This window comes from Centruroides sculpturatus, unplaced genomic scaffold, assembly GCF_000671375.1.
Source record: "Centruroides sculpturatus isolate CEXI.00-Female unplaced genomic scaffold, Cexi_2.0 scaffold157, whole genome shotgun sequence".
Classification (NCBI taxonomy): Eukaryota; Metazoa; Arthropoda; class Arachnida; order Scorpiones; family Buthidae; genus Centruroides; species Centruroides sculpturatus.
The window spans coordinates 476,915-497,277 of record NW_019384522.1 but is presented as its reverse complement, the minus strand read 5'-3'; the positions used below and the strand labels follow the sequence as shown (position 1 = coordinate 497,277).

The window sequence follows — 20,363 nt, the reverse complement described above, 5'->3', positions numbered from 1 at the left end:
GACCCTTATAAAAAATATTCAAGAGTTGGGTAATATAATTTGCAAAAATATAAAAAAGTGTGTGGAATAGTTTCGCGGAGTTGTGTTATGTATGGTGACGGTTTGAGGTAAGTTTATAAATTTACAATAAAAGATCAAAAGGTATTCAGAAAAATATTAAATTATATGCTTCATTTTTGTTACATTACGTTACATTTCTCAAATATTAAAGGCCTATATACGCACTTACAAAAGTACGAAGAAATAGATATTAAAACGCATTGAAATCTCCTTATTAATAATGTGTATAATTTATGATTTTATTAACACTAACTCCTCCTTTATCTCGAAAACTAAGCGTTTTGGAAAACCAGCTTTCTTCCTAATTACACTTATTTTTTGATGTTAATTAAATTATTGATGTTAAATTAATTTGATGTTTGATGTAAGTAAATTACCTTAAGTTAAATAAATATGTGAGGTGTTCCCTGTGTATTTATTTAACTTAATTTATTTACATTTGTTTATTTTCGACAAACTAATAAAAATTGCATCTTCTAATTTTTAGGATAATCTTAAAGCTTTTTGGAAAACTAGATCAAACAGACCTGTAAATCATAATTCAAGATTTAATGTTTCTGTGAAGAAATAAAACACAGGCACAGAATTTTGATCACTTTGATGTAATACAGTCGTTTTATAAAATAGATTACTTTCTGCAATTTTAAAAATTGTATTTGAAGTTTTATTTATATATTTTTTACACACACAATAGAGAATAATGCATGCAACTTAAATAGGTTTTTGTCAAATTGAAGTTTTAAAAAAGGTTGGCAAGGGCTCTAGTTCGACTTTTCCGGCACTCAAACCATTACAATGTCAGATAATTTTCAATTATACTAGAATATAAAATTTAAATAACAACAAAGCTTAAAAGGAGTAATTTTGATGAATTATGATAAAAATTTCTATTTAACTTTTAAATAAACTTTAAAAATATTTAAGTTTAAAAAACATTAAACTCTTTCAAAGCTAACACTGTGTGTTGCGTCATCTGTTACGAGATGTTATTTAAAAACTTTTATATTATTAATTATTATAAAAAGGCAAAAAGGCTTAACTGTGAAAATAGAGATGAGTTTTTAAAATACGAACGGGTAATTATTTATTGTGGGATCGTCACATAGCCGAGCTGAAATCTTTAATCATATTTTTTAACTTATTTAATTTAAAATATATGCTCTCCACCACAAATTAGTAGCGGCTTTCCCCTGTACATCATACTTTTCCTTTAACATTAGAGTCGTGCCGGTCATTTATTAACTGCTTTCAGAGGAAAATATTTGAATTGAAATAACCTGACTTCCGGTTTGCATTAGAAGTTCATATGTAGTTAAATCAGTTAATCGGGGCCTCCTGCACCTAAGGTTTCTATATCTGATCTCGGATTTCATCTATGTAACTGTTCTCGAGATTAAGGAAATACAGACGGGCGGGCGGACAGACGACAGCGGAAATTTATAGGTCTACAGTTTTTTCAAATTTCAGCCCAATAATGAGTAAAATCTTTATTAAGATATGACCCATGACTTTCTTCTATCTTTCCACCCAGTCGACTTTTAACTACCAAAATTTAATACCATCAATGCCCCTTAAATACAAGTTGTCATGCCGAATTTCGATTCTTAATTTTTACCTTATCCTCAGTTATTAAACGAAATACACGCCAACATACTGTACATATTCCGGATTTATTATTATTATTTTTTAACTTTTTGGGTTCAGAATCTCAAAACGTCGAGATTTTCAAAAAACTCGGAGGTCAAATTTGACACGATTACAATACTTTTCCGCGAAGTTATAAAAGCCTGTAAATTAAAAGTCAATGAAGCTAGAAATATTAATTTTACAACATAAACAAGGTAGAAGTATTTAGAATTATTATAAAATTACTTTTACAACGATATACATTTGAATGTAAATTGTTTAAGAATAAAATGCTTAAATGTACAATATTTGTGTAACAATCAGCATATTTTGAGATCGAATCTAATCATTCATTCCAGAGATGGCAGTGACCTACTTTTTAAAGCTGTGATCTTTTTCCCATTTGCGACGCTAAACCTTTAAGCCATAATCAATACAAACTTGATCAATAACTACAATTTATTTTATTAATCAAAAAGTTGCTATGCAGGAATAGATTTAAAAACAAAGTACAGCTCTCCCTTAATAGTCCGACAGGTATGCGACCAAAGGGATGTTGGATTACCAAAAGTGTCCGGATTACCGAAAATAATTACATATTTTGCATTGTTTTGCTAGCAGTAGCTTACAATATTCCCTACTCCAACTGTTCGAACAGAACTACTCACAGAAAACACATGAAATGTGTGTGTGTCATCGTGTACGAATTGGATGGAGAGATTCACGTCGCGACATGCTTCTGTGCAAGCAGACACGTAACGGGGACGGGTACCTTGACGGGAGGTGCGTCGGACTACTGAGCATGTCGGATTAAAAAACGTCGGACTATAAAGGGAGAGCTGTATAAAAGAAAAAATATTAAATAATACTAGAATACTAAAAAATAGGATGAACACACACACTTTTATGGTATGTGCAGAAAAAAACAATAAGGGCAATCGTGGATGTATAATTATAAGCGGATAACTCTAAATTTCATAGGTTTTTATTAATGGAGTATTCATATTATATTCTACACGCTATATTCGGGACCATAGGCAGATATGTAAAATTCCAAACCGCGTTTTCTGAAAATTACGGATTCACAGTTAGCAGCTTATATAGTATATACCCACGATATGTACATAGAAAAATAAAAAATGATATTCTGATAAATCAGATGAAAATTATAAATAACTTCATGAAGTGACTCGAAAAAAATGTCCGTTCTAGCAAAAATGTCCTTGGAATATATTACAGTATATAATTATTGTAACTGTAAATGCGAAAAAATTATAATGGTTATAGTGAAATTTTCTTTAACCGTATGTGAGTGAAAGTTACAAATAACTATTACAAATCTTTTTCGCATCTGTTCTGATAAAATCACAGAAAAACTCTTATTGAAAATAAACGTGTTATCAGGCGATACAATATATTGAGAGCTAACGAAATCAAGCAAAATCGGATTTTCTTTAGAAATTAATTTTAAAAATTATAAGAGTTGGATTAAAAATGTATATTAAAATTTTAAAGATCAGTCTATTGTATTTTTATAATTAATATTTATTAGACTCAATCAAGGATAGAAATTATAAAATTTTGGATAATACTTAGAAAATATCGATCTACAATTTATCGTGTTGGCGGGCATTTTTTTTTTCTTTTTGGGAATTGGGATCATATCGGATGTGTAACATAATATCATCTTACTTTTGCCCTTTAAGGAAATTTCTTATATTTAATGGAAGCTATTAATATAATCACACAAAAAACTGCCAGACGAAGGAACGATTCCAATTCGCTTACATTACAGAAAGACATCTTAACTCATGATTTCCCCATTGATAAGTCAAAGATTATACTTTTTAAATAAAATAATAAACAAAGCACAAAAACTATTTTGGATCACATTTAGCCGGTGAAAGTTTTTGATCGCCATTTGATCAATGTTGATGCTCACTTAACTAAATTATTTTTAAATGTTGGAAATAGGAAAAATTTATCAGAATTATTTTCCTTATTGGGCTGTAATTTTCAAAAATTGTAGACCTGTAAATTCCCACTGGCGCCCGTCTATGTATCTCTCCTACCTTAATCTCGAGAATGGAGTTAGATGAAAGTCCAGACAAGATATAGAAAGCTTAGGAACAAGAGACCTTGATTAATTACATACGTTATTTCAATTCAAAAATTTTCTCCTGAACGAAGTTAGGTAGATCAGCGGCATGACTCCACTGCTAACAGGAAAAGTATGATGTACAGTACTGTACTGTACTGTACATAATAAGACACTATTAACATCGAGACCATTGTGACGAAAAATTGATACCCAGCATTGTGATGACATCGCAACAAATAATTGCTCATAATCAATATGAATAATATTAGTTTTTGTATAAAATATAATTTTTTAAATAAATTTATCATATCCAAACATCTAATTTAATAATGTCTCCATATATTGAATCAAATTAATAAACGAGTTATCTATATGGGTACTAGCTTAGTAATGTAACATCTTTGATTTTTTTCTTAAATGAATTTCACTTTGTTTTTCGATTAACTTGAATCTTTGTTAAAGTTCGGCAAATAGTTGTGCTTAACTATTTGGAAATACAGTACAGGGTCGAGATGTGAATTTGGTCTGAATCTAGAAGCTGAACTGTGAGCTACAATTCTGGACTCCATCTCAGAGCTGAGCAAAATCCTGAGCTTATTTGCTCAGCTTATTTGGCAGAACTCTAATCTCTGTCTAATAGTCATCATATGCCACGACTCTTATTATCTTATTATTTTGCTTTTTCTTTTATTATCGTCTCTATCGTAATAATGGATGAAAATAATCTCCACAAAGGTTGTTGACTCATTTGCATCCAGATCGATCTCGAAAGAATCTCTTCATAAATATTGAAAATTCTATTATGCCATATTAATTCGATTGTGTTTTTATTCAACAGATGATTGGAAGAATGATTAAATTTAATAAAAGATTAGATTTCATTACTCTTTATTGAAAATTTCACTAAATATAAGTCATTTTATTTAAAACTAAAATGAAATTTATAAATCATTAAAATTTAATTTAAACAATTTAAAAATTAAATATAATTAAAAGTTTATTTAATAATAATAATAATAATATATATATTTATTTCAAAATTTTAAATTATTTTATTAAACTTAAGCAGATTTTAGCTAGTTTTTAAAAAATCGGATTAAATATTTATTTTATTTACATGTTTTAAACTTCACTTGGTTTAAATCTTTACTTTTTCTATTGTCTTGAACGAAAAAAGAAATGCAGTTGGCCTATTCTAAAACATTCTACACTTAGTCATTTATTGTGTCATCTGATGCGTGCTAAAATAACTCTGTTCCGCCTTGAAGGAATTCTAGAAGTTTCTCTACTTAACTTTATCAAAAAGCTTCAGTTGTACATGATAAAATTAACGAAACTTGAACATACTTCACCTCCATCTGTGTAATAATATAGTAAATGATTTTGTGAAAATAATCAAATTCTCTAATAGCCTAACACAGATATGATCAGCTTAATCTAATTAAACGAATATTTCTAATTTATCAGTAACACGATTATAATTATATATGGGCGGATAAATAATCGATAATAAAATATTTAGAAATTAATAATATAAATTTGATACATATATTAAAAGTTTTGCAAAGTTACATAATATATTAAAAATAATCATGTATATTAAATAGTAACACAGAAATATTTTGTTTTTCTAACAAAATTTTCTTATTCTACTTTTAATTTAACCGATTAATCGGAGATTTTAGTCATTTGTCCGATTATAGACCTACGTACAATTGTACGCGTACGTATACACCAGCTTACTTTTTTCCCATTATTTATAAACTCATATTAAAATGGAAATTTTATTTTTAAATATTCGGATAAAATCAGTGACTGGGGAAAGAAGAAGAGAAAAAACATCTAAGAATGGAGAAGTATTCTCATCCGCATATGATGGTGTCGATCACGTGCAACGTCAAACAGTCCCGGGCACAACGCCAACAAGAACACGCTAATGCAGCGTCTGCGCAAGCGAAAGTTCCACAACCAAAATAGTGTCCGTAGACTTTTGCTATCACGTACTCGTGTAACCAATCGAGCTACGATTCAAGACGGAATTCGTCTCGACGACCGTCTTCATGTTCGGTATTTGAACATCGGACGGTAAAAAAAGACGGAAACGACGACTACGACGACGACAGCGGATCTAAGCCTAACCCGTAACTGCACCGTTTGATATAAGGAAGATTCCCAGTTGAATCCAGCTTCGGCTGGATTTCACTAAAGATTGAAAATGGGGGATCCGGCAGAAGGAGGATCCGAACAGGACGATGTTTCGTTCTTGAGAACGGTAAGATCGTCAGTAATTATTATTATAATACAATACCTTGGCCATACCGATCGAAACCGTCCCGACTACTGTTACGGTTTCTTAATCACTGTAGCAGACGACACACTTGGCCTTCTCTTGCATCGTGTGTTGCGTAACAAACGGTCTACGATTTAACTTATCGATTTCTAAATGCAATACTTTCCAATAAACATTTACTCAATTCTTTTTAAATCATTTAACTCTTAATAAACTATAAACTATTTTAATCTTTCGTGTGGAACGTGTTTAAAAATTCTTTCGTGAATTAAACCGTAATTCAATTAACGTCGTCTCGAATAATGCAAATTCTCTATGAGAAAAATAGATTTAATTAACAAATTGTTTCGTTATTTCGTACTCAAAATATTAAAATAAAATTTGATCGTTTTAATATGTCATTTTATATTTTTATTTAATAAGTTAAATTTTTAATTTGATTAGATTTTTAAATTTAATTGATCAAGTGAAAAAAATAAAATTATTTCAAAAATTAAAATAAATGAGAATGAATATTACAGACACGAGTTTTGTCTGTCTACTAAAATTTATTTCAATTTAATTCTATTATTATTATTATTTATTATTCTTTGATTTAGTAAATGGATAATATATAAATTAATAAAATTGTTTACTTATCTCATAAATTATTTCGTTTCGTATTAATAAAGGGAGTGAAAAATTGCAATTAAGTGTAATCCAATTTTTTGGAGTTGAGTTTTTCTAAGTAATACTTTAATGTGGTAATACCATCGATTTATGCAGATATACTAGTATTTTCATTAACAAATGTAAATTAAATACTGTGTTTTAATTTTTTCTTTTAAGTTTAAATAGATTTCGAAAAAAGCTACTAATTGAAAGAGATGGGGCGTAAAAATTATTTTAAAATTTAGCATAATTTTGAAAATGTTCAATAAACAGTTAATAATTTATAAAATTAAATATGAAGATTTAAGCTGTTTTGTTTTAATTATTATGCGAAAGATAATTTTTAATTAAGTGGAAATTTGGTTATGATGTTGATACTCAAATTTTTAATAAATCATATTATTAATTAAATTTATGTGACTGAAAAAAATTTCTGAGGAAAATTTTCAGTAACATGTGGTTAGTGTTTAATGAAAAGTCAATAAGGTAAAAATGACTTTTCCTATTAAACCACTAATATAGTAACGTTTAGTCTACTATTGTTTTAAATGGAGTTATTTTTATTATTCATATCAAAAGTAGTAAATTTCTACTTATATAATTGTATAAATAAAATAATAATTTTTAAAATTTTTTAATGAGAAAATTTATAATTATATATATTAATGAAACCTAAATAATTAGATTTATGCAAAATTTGTTAGCCATTAATTAATTTCTATGCATTATTTTAATATGCTAATTAGTACCAGAATTATTTTAAATTTTCTCTAGAAAGGATTTTCCTAGAATATTTATATACTTTTAGAATAACAATAGACATAATATCACTATTGCAGTTTGTTTTATGTATTTTTTTAAATATGAATTTACTAGCATATAAATTTAAATAGAAAAAAAAAAAACAGTTAAAGAAGAATAAAATTTTTGCATTTTTTTTTATTTACAAACTTCTGACGTAAGATATTCTTTTTATTCCATTTATTATTACTTTGACAGAAATAAATATGCTGTTTTTATTTGTATTTATGTTGTTGTCAATAATCTAATTTCTCATTATAATTATATCAATTTGGGGCGAAGAAAGAAAATGAAATGTATATATAAATATATTTATTTAATTAGCATGTTATTATTAATAATATATTTATATATTCAAGAAACAGTGCATATTATTTAGTATTTAAATTGTGGAAATCTTACTGCTATGTTATTGATATTTCTTTATTTTTAAATTATTTATTTAAACATGCTTATTGATAAGGTAATAAAATACAACTATATTTTATCCGAATTTTTTACAAAAGTTTATTTTAATCGAAATTTTCTTTGGAATTTTCCTTCTATTTTACTGTTTTTTCGTGATTCATCGGTAAAATAAAAGACAAATTTATACCAACTATTCTTTCTACAACAGATAATTTAATAATATAGAAACTATTTATAAAGAAATTTGTTTTCGAGTATTTTAATTATAACAAAAATGTATATTGTATATAAGTATATAAGTGTAAATTATCTTTCCAGATATATACAGTAAATTATATGGACTGTATTATAACTGTATATAAATGAAAAAAAATCAAATCTCTGTAATTGATTTATACTGAAAACAAATATTTTAAATTTTATTTGACAAATTATACGAGCTTATTCAGAATTTATATCGTATAAATGTTAAATAAATTGATTATTTTATTAATATTTTATATTTTTTATGTTATAATATTATATTTTGAATTCGATTTATTCAAACGACAGCTTTTCATTTTTGCCTTATTAATTTTTAACATAAATTATAACAAAGCTCATAAAACATTTAAAAATCATGATACCTGTATATATATTTGAACTTGTGCGTTAGCATGATAAGAAGAAAAAGTAATAGATTTTTCTGAATTTAGTTAGATTTAAGTTAATAGATTCAGTAATGTTTTTATAAGCAATATTGAATCTATTTATCCAATAACGTCTGTAAAATATAAATAAAGTGCAATTTCAATTTTAATTATTTCAAAAAACTTCATAAAATACTATAATCAGTCGATCGTTTAATAGCTAAAAATATAGAATTGTTGTCTGCAGAAACGTTTTGCATGTAATTATGATAAAAGCGATATTCATTATACATAAAATTAAATAGTTTATAGAAACACTTTTAAAGAAATAGTATTTTTTTTAAAGAAAGTTCCTAGCTTTAATTCAGATTAACAGTTTTGACAGTTGATGAAATGAAAGAAATTATTACTTTATAACAAAAAATACTATTTTTGATATTAATGATAATTTTTTTATTGTGAAATGTTTTAACATTGGTAAAACAATTGAATTAACAAAAAAATTTTTAAGAGAATTTCTTCAAAATTTAAATTAGAAACATATTTTTAGACTTTCGTTTGTTTATTTTATAAATAATTTTCCATATTTAAATTATATTCATTTTCTAAAAATTGCTTATTTTATTTCGTTTATTTTATATTGCAATAAAATATTTATTTTCAAATTTTCTTTAATAAATTTATTTAATATATTTAACGACATTAAAAATTGTTTTAATAAATTTACTGTATATAATTTTCAACAATATTTTAATATTCTCTAAATTAATTTTATTAATTGAAATTGTATAAATATATACAACTTTTAAAAATAAATATGTATATATTTATGTTATATTTAGAAGTTATTTTAACTGTCGTTATTCCTGCTATTATACGGATTTTTTTTAAAGTCTTAACTAAGTTTACTTGTCAAAATAAGTCTATACTTTCATTTGAGTTTGATAAATTTAATACTCTAAAGTTTTAGGCTTATATAATTAAGAAGAAAAATTAGAAAATTCAATTTATTTATTCATTTTTTGATTTTAAAGATGTTAGATTTTATCAAAAATTTAGTTTTTTTTTTAAATTTTAATTCTAGAATTATTATTATATTGATTTATAATTTTGAAATTTTAAGTAAAATGCTATTTTCGGAAAATTTTCGAAAAGATTAAAAATATTGAACTTTATAATGGAAAATTGGTTTCCAAATATTTAATGTCAATTTTTTTTTCTGTTTTAATTCAACAAACTATTGATTTTAATTTAAGTCAAAAATTTAAAATTATTGATAAATTCTTAAATGAACTTCTGTTGGAAGGGAATAATTGACAATCGAAATCTTTAGAAATATAATTCCTAATCAAATGTATAAAATTGAGATATTTTATAAAGTAAATAATTGAAATGTATTGAAAACAATTTCTTACAATGTTACATTTAATTTTAAAAATAACCTTTAATATATTTGATCTCATTCTTTTTAAAGAGAAACTAACTTTAAAATCCATAACAGAAGATTCACATTTCAAATTTCAAACAAAATGTGGATCTTTTGTTCTGGTGCCATATTTAATTTCTTATATATGATATTTAAATTTAAAATATAATAATAATATTACAGCAATTCAGATAATGTCACAATATTTTCACTATGGAAGAAATATTTTACACAAGTTTCGTTTAAAAAATTTATTATTTTATTTTTATGTTAAATTCCATTTATAGATTCGGCATTTTTATTATTTTTTAAATGGATTTTTCGTACAAATAATACCTTTTTGTACAACCCCCTGCAACAGGGACACTTTCCTTTATGCTAATAAAGTTTATTATTATTATTATTATTATTTTATTTATCCCTGGAAAAAAGTTTGATTTAAGTCATTTCTAAGGGTTTAAATTTTGACGTGTATAAATATAAAAAATTTCACTGAGTAGTTCCAATCATCAATGCGTTGTAATCTCTCGGCTCTTGACGATTTTGTGCGTCATTATCCAAATAAGTTCCAATTATAGCGTCTTTAGAAATTTGCTGATAAATTCCTCAGCGAATCATTTGAATCTATTAGAGTTATAACAGTTTTACTATAATTTTGTAATGAATAAATAATCAGAAAATTTTCTATCTTATTTTTTATTTATCTATAATAAACATAATTATAGAATGACCAGGGATAATGGGAACTTTGACTTATTCGCTAGGGTGCTGACTTCGGAATTTCTAATTGAAAGTATTTTCATCTGCGAATATGTATGTAGTTTTTTCTATGTGACGAATTCTATGCAGGAGAGTCGCTGATTTCAAATTCTCTACGTGATTTTATACGAATGCCTTTTTGAATTTTTCAACAATCGGCAATCATCTACTAACAAACATATACGATATTCGTTTTCGGGTCATTATATTTGTTTAAATGTTATCATCCTATTAGTTTTTATGACTCTAATATAGTTTCCAGTCAAATGTATTTGTAATAATTTTTTATGATAATACTAACAATACTGATTTGTCTAGTTTTGGCAGTTTCGCCTGTCTCTTGCGAAAGTGTAATTATCATTTATTTTTACGTTGTAAGATAAATTGATATGGAAAACGTCAATGGCTATTCGTAAAGTATAATCGTTAATTTAACTATTCGTGTTTATCAATGTTCTCTCTTTTCATCGAGAAATAATAGCTCTTCCGTGTGCAATTGCTATTGCATATAACTGTCATATCGTTTCGAGTGAGCAATATAATACACTAAACATGCATGTTTCTCGTGTCTAGTTTTATGCGGATTTCAGCTTTCAAATTTCATATTTTTTAATACAGGGAGACTTGAAGTAAAAGTAACTATTTTACAATAAAACTAAATATATTTGCGCTCTGTCGCCATTGATATGCAAATATTTTGCATCTTGTCTGTGTTTGCTGTAAACTGTTCTACTTTAACTTATTTCTTCGTCACCTGTCTTTGTTCATTTGCAATGTGTTTTCCTTTCTTGATAATTTTTTGTTTTGTCTTACCTTTTTCCCCACTTTATCTTTGTTGTTTATTCGTTCACAATAACCTCCGAATGCTAAACGGTTAAAAGTTTTTATATTATAGTGCTAAGTCTTTCTCTCATTTAAAAAACTTAATTTGTTTATACTGTGTAATCATTTTATAATAAAAAAAAACTTGTTAGTGTACATTTTTATGTATAGGTATTAATTTAATAACAATTAAATGCAATATTTTATTTTAAATAACGTTTATCATAAACTCTNGTAATCATGACAATCATTTTTAATATAAAGAAAATAATATAATTCTAAAAATATACATTATATATAATTACCCAGAGGATGTGTATGAGAGTTTTGACTTTATATAAAGTTTCAAGTTAATCTATGAATAAGCATAGTAATTGTTTCCTTTCATAATACAGCGTAAAGTGTAATATTACACATACAATTTTACTTGTTAATCCATGATAACATCAAATTACAAAATTATTTAAATAAATTATATGCTTTCTGCATGCATAACAGAATGCATAGCGAGGAGGGCTTCTGAACATGTTATACTAAATCTAAATCCAGTAGTATGAGATAAGAACTAACAGAAATAAGAACACTGTATTGATATTCAGGAGATGCCAGACAAAAAAAAAATTAACGTCAACCAAAAGTGAATCCTTAAAGATCTCCTTAAAGCCTTTCTCCTCTCCTTCGTGTTCTCCTACGAACTTCGTAACACGGACTTTCATTCATTCCCCAAAAGTAATAGCACTCATGAAATAATTTGATTGAAACAGATTAATTTAATTCACTTAATAAATTATACAAACGAATTAATTATTTTGTATTCACTATTTTTATATATAAAGTAAGTTAAATAATATAGAAGAATTGCATAAAACCTTATGTCAATAACAGTTCGTATCGATCTCGTGAGACATCAATGCACTATGAGGAGTTTATCATAGTTTTATTTATTATAAATGGGTTTGATCCTGAATGAGATCGCTTAGCGTAGACGACGAGTAGGAAAATGAAATTTTGATCTAATCTAAACAACGGATCAAGAAAGTTAAAATTAAATTCAAACTTTGAATCTTTATAACAGTAGAAAAACTCACCCCACCATTTTGACTCATCTGATCGATAAATAAAAAAAGACAAGTTAATTCTCTGTAGCATTACTTTCGATACTATTTCTAAATTTCTTTCATCATCCACGGTCAGAGAACAAGACCATTATTTCAAAACGTGAAAACTATTTCTTTCCATTATGTTTTTCGACTCTATCAAGGTCTTTGGTTGGGTGATTTTAGCTCAAATCTTTTATATTCTTTTATATTATTTTTGAAGAATTGTAGAATTAAGAATTCCTCCTCAAATATATGATTAAATTCATAAAACAGATCGTGAGGAGTTTTAAATATATTTATTAGGAATATTGGTGGAATTTAAAATGTACTCCTTATATAAAAATATTTTTCAAATTTGTAAATAAAAACTTCTTAGAACCAAAACTAACTGAAAAATAATCTAATAGTCAGAAATACTTATTGAAAAAGTAAAATAAAGTTTTCATGTCTTAAAATAATCATCTCATATTTGACTGTAGATAATAGAGAGATAGAAATACAGTAGTATCGAAAATACGAATTTGAGACTTAAATATTTCTATTGGATTTAATTTATTTACAACTTAATATTTTCGATATTTCAACATTTAAAATATGTTAAAATAAAAGCAATAAAAATGAAAATAAATATTAAAAGAGCTGACCCAACTGTAACAATGATTTAACCCGTTGGAATGGATACATCTTCGTTTTCTTCCTCTTCCCGTTTATATGGATGTTTTGGCACTTTTACATTACCTTCTAAAAAATTTAGCTAAATACAAGCATTTGCTTTCGCTTACTCGATATACAATGAGAAATTTTAAGTTATTAAAGAATTATTGAAATTATTGTAGGTAAATTTGAAAAGAAAAAAACATCTTATTCTTATTGTGACTTCATAGTAGCATGTAAGAAAATTTTAGATATACAGTATATTAATTATTTCACGGAAATTACAATATAAAGGAAAGTAAAAAATTTCGTAGATTATACTTTTCTTTTGGATTTTAAATTTTTTCTGTTTCCTGAATACATGTACTGTAGGGTCTATATGGTGATAATTTTTATGAGTACATTTTACAAACTGTCGCGTCTATTAATTTCAAAACTTTCAAAATCTTTAAGTTACATGGGGCACTTTCAAATCATGATAGCACACTATCAGGATTTGAAAGTGTGCCAAATTTCGACTTGCACGGTTAATTTAGACTGTCGTGTATGTACCGTCTGCAGTGCGACAGAAAAAAATCTTTAACTTTTATTTTGTGTTTTGAATCGAAATAGCCAACGAAGTGCCGGAGATCAAAATTTTAAGACTATGTAGATCAAACTCTAAATCATATTTTTTTTTCTTTTTTTTCAAACAATAAGAATAAAAGCATTGAAAACTTTTTGGGCGCGCGCACACATCAATTGATAAACTGATTGATTCATTGAATAAATCAATTGATTGATTAAATCAATATATTAAAATTTTTATTTCTACAATTTCTATTTTCATTCTTAAAATTTTTTATTATTACATTATTTAAAATTAATAATAAACAAAGATATAGATTTATTATAAACAATTATAAATAGAAATTATTCTTTGTTTTTATTATAACAACCCATCATTTATATATTTTTATTTTTTCGGCTGTTATATATAACAGAAGGAAAGTATGGCAATCGGTCATATGACCCGCAGAATTTTACATTTTTGGACTAATGGGACCTTGAAACGACGAGAAATACAAAAAATCTGAATTTCTTTTTTCTGTGTGTGTGGACGTTAATGTGGCACGATTTTGTTCACCCACTTTAAAGCTTAATAATGCCTGTGCCTTTTTGTCGAAAATTTTTGAAATTTCGCGGGATGGCTTGTTTATTAGGAGGATTGGTTAAAGGTCAAGTGTCATATCTCGAATGGGGTCGGACTTACTGAAGGTTTTACTCGTTGTTAGCATTTAAATTTTTAAAAATAAAACTCATCTCTACTATCAAAATTAAGCTGTTTGCCATTTTATAATAATTAATAATATAAAAAATATTTTAATAAAATATCATAACGGATGGCGGAGTTTTAAATGTTTTTGCCGGAAAAGTTACGCAACTCGTTGCTGGATTTTAAAAAATATTTTGCAATAGTATTTATCTTTTAAAAGTTATTAATAATAAATTTTGAAATTTATATACACGCAAATGATAGCTTATATTTCTGTCAACTTTGGGAAGTAGTGAATAATCTTCTAGCCAACTTATAAATGAATATATACACCCATGTCCAAAAATATAAGCATAACGATTAATTTGGCCTATATCTCAGGAACTATTTATCAGGAATTATTTATCATAACAGCGTAAAACCTAACATACGAGCAGAACATTCTATTCTTAATGTATTAAAACAATTGAAAAGAAATAATTTGCTTTAAATTGCGTCAAACCAGAAAATAAGAAGAAAAGGTACGAAGTATTGTCGTAAATTTTTTTGCACAGAAAATGATCGGTATGGTATATAGTTGTTCCTGCACGCATACGCTGCACAGCGGTTGCACATGCTGGTTATAACATTGTTTATTTGGACTTAGTAAATGCCCTCTTAGTTCCCAGAAGACGGAAAGAATTAATAAGGAAAATTATCAGCATTGTCGGGAGCAAAGTCTATTCTTGAACAAGAGTATCTTGAAGCTCCTAGAGTGTTTTTAGTGAAGCTGACGAGATGCAGCTTGTGTTATATTGGATTAAGGTCAGAATATCTTGCTAGTCATTCCATGCAACAAATATCTTCACTGTCAAGAAAGTCATTTATGAGTGCAGCTCTGTGTACGTGAGAATTATCGTGCAAGAAAACGATATCTGTATCCACAGAACATTGGAAAATTTTTACGTAATGCTCCAGAACTTTGTCTCTGTATTTTCTTTTTGCAATAATGGTACCCCTTGCAAAAATATGCTTAATGGCCGTAGCTCCATATCTCTTCATATCATGATACTATCACCTGCAAAGCGGTTTCTTTTCATGATGTTCATGGATCTGTATTGTTTTTTTTTTTTTTTCATTTTCTCAAGATTCTAATCCAACGAGAATCATTCTGTAGACTGTATCTGGACTCGTATCTACAGATTGGACAATTATGTCTGTTTTTTGATACTTGAGTGTCCAAAAACAGGCATAATATGAATATGTAAATATTTATATTNAACTTACTATATAGCAAAAATGAAAATTTCATGGATAAATACTTCCCTGAGAAGTTTCAAAATCATGAGAAGCTTAAATACCGATTAGGACCCAGAAATAAAAACTCTACTAACTGGGTTATTGAATTGGATCCAAAGATACAGAAGCTTATTGCATTAAGGAAAGTGAATTTAAAATAGTTGAGATGCAGCTGAGATGATTTTATATCTATCCTACAATGTTATAATTATTGCAAGCTTGGATATATGGAAAAAGACTGCCCAGATAAAATCCCTGACTGCAGCTGGTGCATGCAACAGCATAAGTTTAAAGATTGTCAAATGTAAAGACCACTGTCTGGTGGTCTTTACATTAGGCAACCTTTAAACTTCCATCTTTAATGTTCATCCATTGTTCGCTCCAGTTGACAGTGTTTGTAAAATTCTGGACTGTCAACTGGAGCGAACGACGGATGAACAATTTATATTTTCAAATGTTTAAAAATTGCAATTTTATATTTATATTAAAATTACATACCATTTATTAAGGTGTTAGCATAATATAGATAGAAGTTTATTTAAGAGTTAATTAAAACGTATACTCTGTAATACAGCTCGAAATTGTTCCAAATTTGACAGATATATTTTTTGTTTCCATAAAATTCAGTCATATGTTATTGTATTAGACTCATTATTTCTTTAAAAAAGTAAATACAATAACAACATTGAAACACTTATTTTAAATGTATTTTTACTTTATTAATTGTTTGTTTTGTTTTGTTTTTATAAGATTAATTCAGATTGTTTACGCATTTATTGTTTATTGAATAACTTGTGATTATTCATTCGATTTTATTTTGTCAATATGCTATTTATACCGATTTTATTCGCTGTAGAGTGTTGATAATTGCTCTGGATCTAACAATTTATAAATTACATAATTAACTATATTAATGATTAAAACAATGAAATCCAAAAACTATAATTTAATTCAAATTAAAATAGAATAAGATTCATTTGAGTAATTAATTTTGTTTGTAATTTTTATATTCCCTTTATAAAAGGTTAATCTTTGTTATGTCCTAAGTCCTATATAATAAGGAAATCCAATTACGGTAATAATCTTAATATAAAAATCAATATTTTAACTTTTCTCCTTTTTGTCTATTATGAAATTGTCATAATATATATTATTTCAAATAAAATAACTTAAGATTGCTTATCATAAAAAATATTGTTCTGTAGTAAAAAGTAAGCGGAAAGTTTATTCTGTAAAGTATTATTTAAGATTAATTTAAATACTCGAGAATTTAATAAAAGATTGAATGGAAAAGTATTATTAAAAAAAAAAGTATATTTTATTCTAATTTTAGTATACAGTTTAAAAAGAGTCAGATAAAATTTCAGTTAGTTTATTTAAAGTTTTCATTCAATAAAAAAATTATTTACTTTAAATTATAAATGGTAAATATTGTTTATAAATGTAGATTCTTTCATCTTCCTTCTTTTCCTGGTCTCTTTGCTTCTGTTAAATAACATTGACCTTATCATCCTCTAAATGTTTGTCTGAAGTAGTTAAATGCTGGCATCTTTCCAAGTGTGGGTCCTTGCCTGTCTCGATTAATACCAACTCAAATAATAAATTGTATAACTTATAAATTACCACAATAAATGAAGTACGGTACAAAATAATGCATTTAAATTTAAGATATAAAATTTGAAAAAAAAAATTATTTTTTATTTTTGTTTTGTATTCTAATTTATTAATTGATAGGATTGATTTTATTTAATTGCAACTTTTGATCCTTTTTGTTTAATACTGTAAATTTGAATTCTATTGTGCTGATCCATTTCAGACAGTAGATCTTGGTATCCATACTTAAAATAACCAAGCTGCTGAGTCGTTAGTATATTGGATCGAATAACTACAACCAAGTAAGGAAGTGATGGCCCGGGCCAAGGCGACCTGTTCTGAGGCTCTCGATGATAAGCTTCGTTCATCTAACATTACAAATTCTCGTAGATAAAACTTATTAAATTCTCAGGAATAAAATATTCTACAAATTCAATTCCTGGAGAGTTCAATATCCACGTGGTCTATTTCTCACGATCGCTTCTGCACTGCGTCAAGGTCATTCAACAACTACTCTACCATTCTGTGTGCATTATTTGCTTTGTATGCTCGATGTCGACTGAGATTATTCGTTGAGATGTGAAATGAATGAAAACGATTCTGTAATTATACTATTATCTGCGATGTACAGTACTTAGAGAATGAAGATTATTGATTTTATATAAATTCTTAAGTTTTTGTTTATATATCTTTTGAAGAAATCTGAATAAATATAAGAAATATAATAGAATAATATAATGTTGTTATGTTAATTTTACCTTAATAATAATAACAGTTTTCAGTTTAGAAAAGTAAATAATTACACCAAAATTACAAAATACAAAACGCTACTGAAATTATGGAAGCAAAAGAAACAAATTTGTCAGTCAAAATTTACGAAGAAATAAATTCAAAATTTTGTTATATAAAATTCATATTTATTTAACTACAAAATAAATCTTTTGCTATTTAAACTTTTAAAAATAGACTTAAATATTTAGCATTTTATCCTTGGATATTTCTAAATGTAGTATTATTTATTTTTGATTTTATTGACGTAACATATCCATATGTTGTTATGTAAACATAACACGAAATTTACCTTTTAATTAACGTACGGTAAAGTATTTTTTATGTAACTGAATTACTAAATATTAATTAAATATTTTTGTATAAAAATAAATATTAATATATTAATTTAAGCAAAATCTAATATTAATATATTAAGTAAATCTGTTATAACTTTCATTCATGCATTTTTCAGATTTTGAATAATTAATTTCAAATTTAACTAATCCAATTGAAATTTCATTTCATAAATCAGATTTTTTCACTAAGAATCGACGTTATATTCTTAACATTTTGAAACGGTTTATTAACCTTACGCATATTTATGTTATTAATATACATTTTTCAATCACACTAATATCAAGAATGACTATGAAATAACTTTTACAATCTATCTTGTTAGAAGAGCTAATTAAGTAATAATTTATAGATATACAGTGGTAGATCAGAAATACAGTTTAAAACAACTCTGCTAGTTAATGTAAAAATCTTATCACTTAAATATTCTCAAGACGATTTAAGCCTATAAATTTTTAAAATATTTTGTTAATTAGACAATTTCAGATAGTCATTTTTTATATAAGATATACTTTTGATCTACAATCATTTTTAATATATTTCAATTCAATTCAAGTTTATTAGCGTAATTTGGAAAAAATTCCAGTTACAAGGGGTACATTGGGTTACAAATATTAGTGAATATATAATATATCTTCCGACAAATAAATAATTATTAGGTAAATTATCTTCTGTCCATACATTTAATACGTTTAATCAAGTGACATAATATTGGATAGAAGTACGAACAACAATAAAAGTAAATTTATAAATCATTCATTAAGGCTCTCAACCATTTTAATATATTTAATAAAGAACTGATATATTCTGGTAATCATGACAATCATTTTTAATATAAAGAAAATAATATAATTCTAAAAATATACATTATATATAATTACTCAGAGGATGTGTATGAGAGTTTTGACTTTATATAAAGTTTCAAGTTAATCTATGAATAAGCATAGTAATTGTTTCCTTTCATAATACAGCGTAAAGTGTAATATTACACATACAATTTTACTTGTTAATCCATGATAACATCAAATTACAAAATTATTTAAATAAATTATATGCTTTCTGCATGCATAACAGAATGCATAGCGAGGAGGGCTTCTGAACATGTTATACTAAATCTAAATCCAGTAGTATGAGATAAGAACTAACAGAAATAAGAACACTGTATTGATATTCAGGAGATGCCAGACAAAAAAAAAATTAACGTCAACCAAAAGTGAATCCTTAAAGATCTCCTTAAAGCCTTTCTCCTCTCCTTCGTGTTCTCCTACGAACTTCGTAACACGGACTTTCATTCATTCCCCAAAAGTAATAGCACTCATGAAATAATTTGATTGAAACAGATTAATTTAATTCACTTAATAAATTATACAAACGAATTAATTATTTTGTATTCACTATTTTTATATATAAAGTAAGTTAAATAATATAGAAGAATTGCATAAAACCTTATGTCAATAACAGTTCGTATCGATCTCGTGAGACATCAATGCACTATGAGGAGTTTATCATAGTTTTATTTATTATAAATGGGTTTGATCCTGAATGAGATCGCTTAGCGTAGACGACGAGTAGGAAAATGAAATTTTGATCTAATCTAAACAACGGATCAAGAAAGTTAAAATTAAATTCAAACTTTGAATCTTTATAACAGTAGAAAAACTCACCCCACCATTTTGACTCATCTGATCGATAAATAAAAAAAGACAAGTTAATTCTCTGTAGCATTACTTTCGATACTATTTCTAAATTTCTTTCATCATCCACGGTCAGAGAACAAGACCATTA

The 20,363-nt window shown here is 26.3% G+C and overlaps 2 long non-coding RNA genes across 2 annotated transcripts; both read right to left on the bottom strand.

The window, feature by feature from the left end:
• Window positions 1-770: 770 nt before the first annotated feature.
• LOC111622771 lies at window positions 771-6,255 on the bottom strand. Its single transcript, XR_002756334.1, has 3 exons — window positions 6,096-6,255; window positions 4,905-5,145; window positions 771-878 (listed from the first exon to the last, which is right to left on the bottom strand). It is a non-coding gene; the product is annotated as an uncharacterized LOC111622771 (long non-coding RNA).
• Window positions 6,256-9,839: 3,584 nt separating this feature from the next.
• LOC111622770 lies at window positions 9,840-16,575 on the bottom strand. The gene is made up of 3 exons (XR_002756333.1): window positions 16,359-16,575; window positions 11,565-11,617; window positions 9,840-10,616 (listed from the first exon to the last, which is right to left on the bottom strand). It is a non-coding gene; the product is annotated as an uncharacterized LOC111622770 (long non-coding RNA).
• Window positions 16,576-20,363: the final 3,788 nt, after the last annotated feature.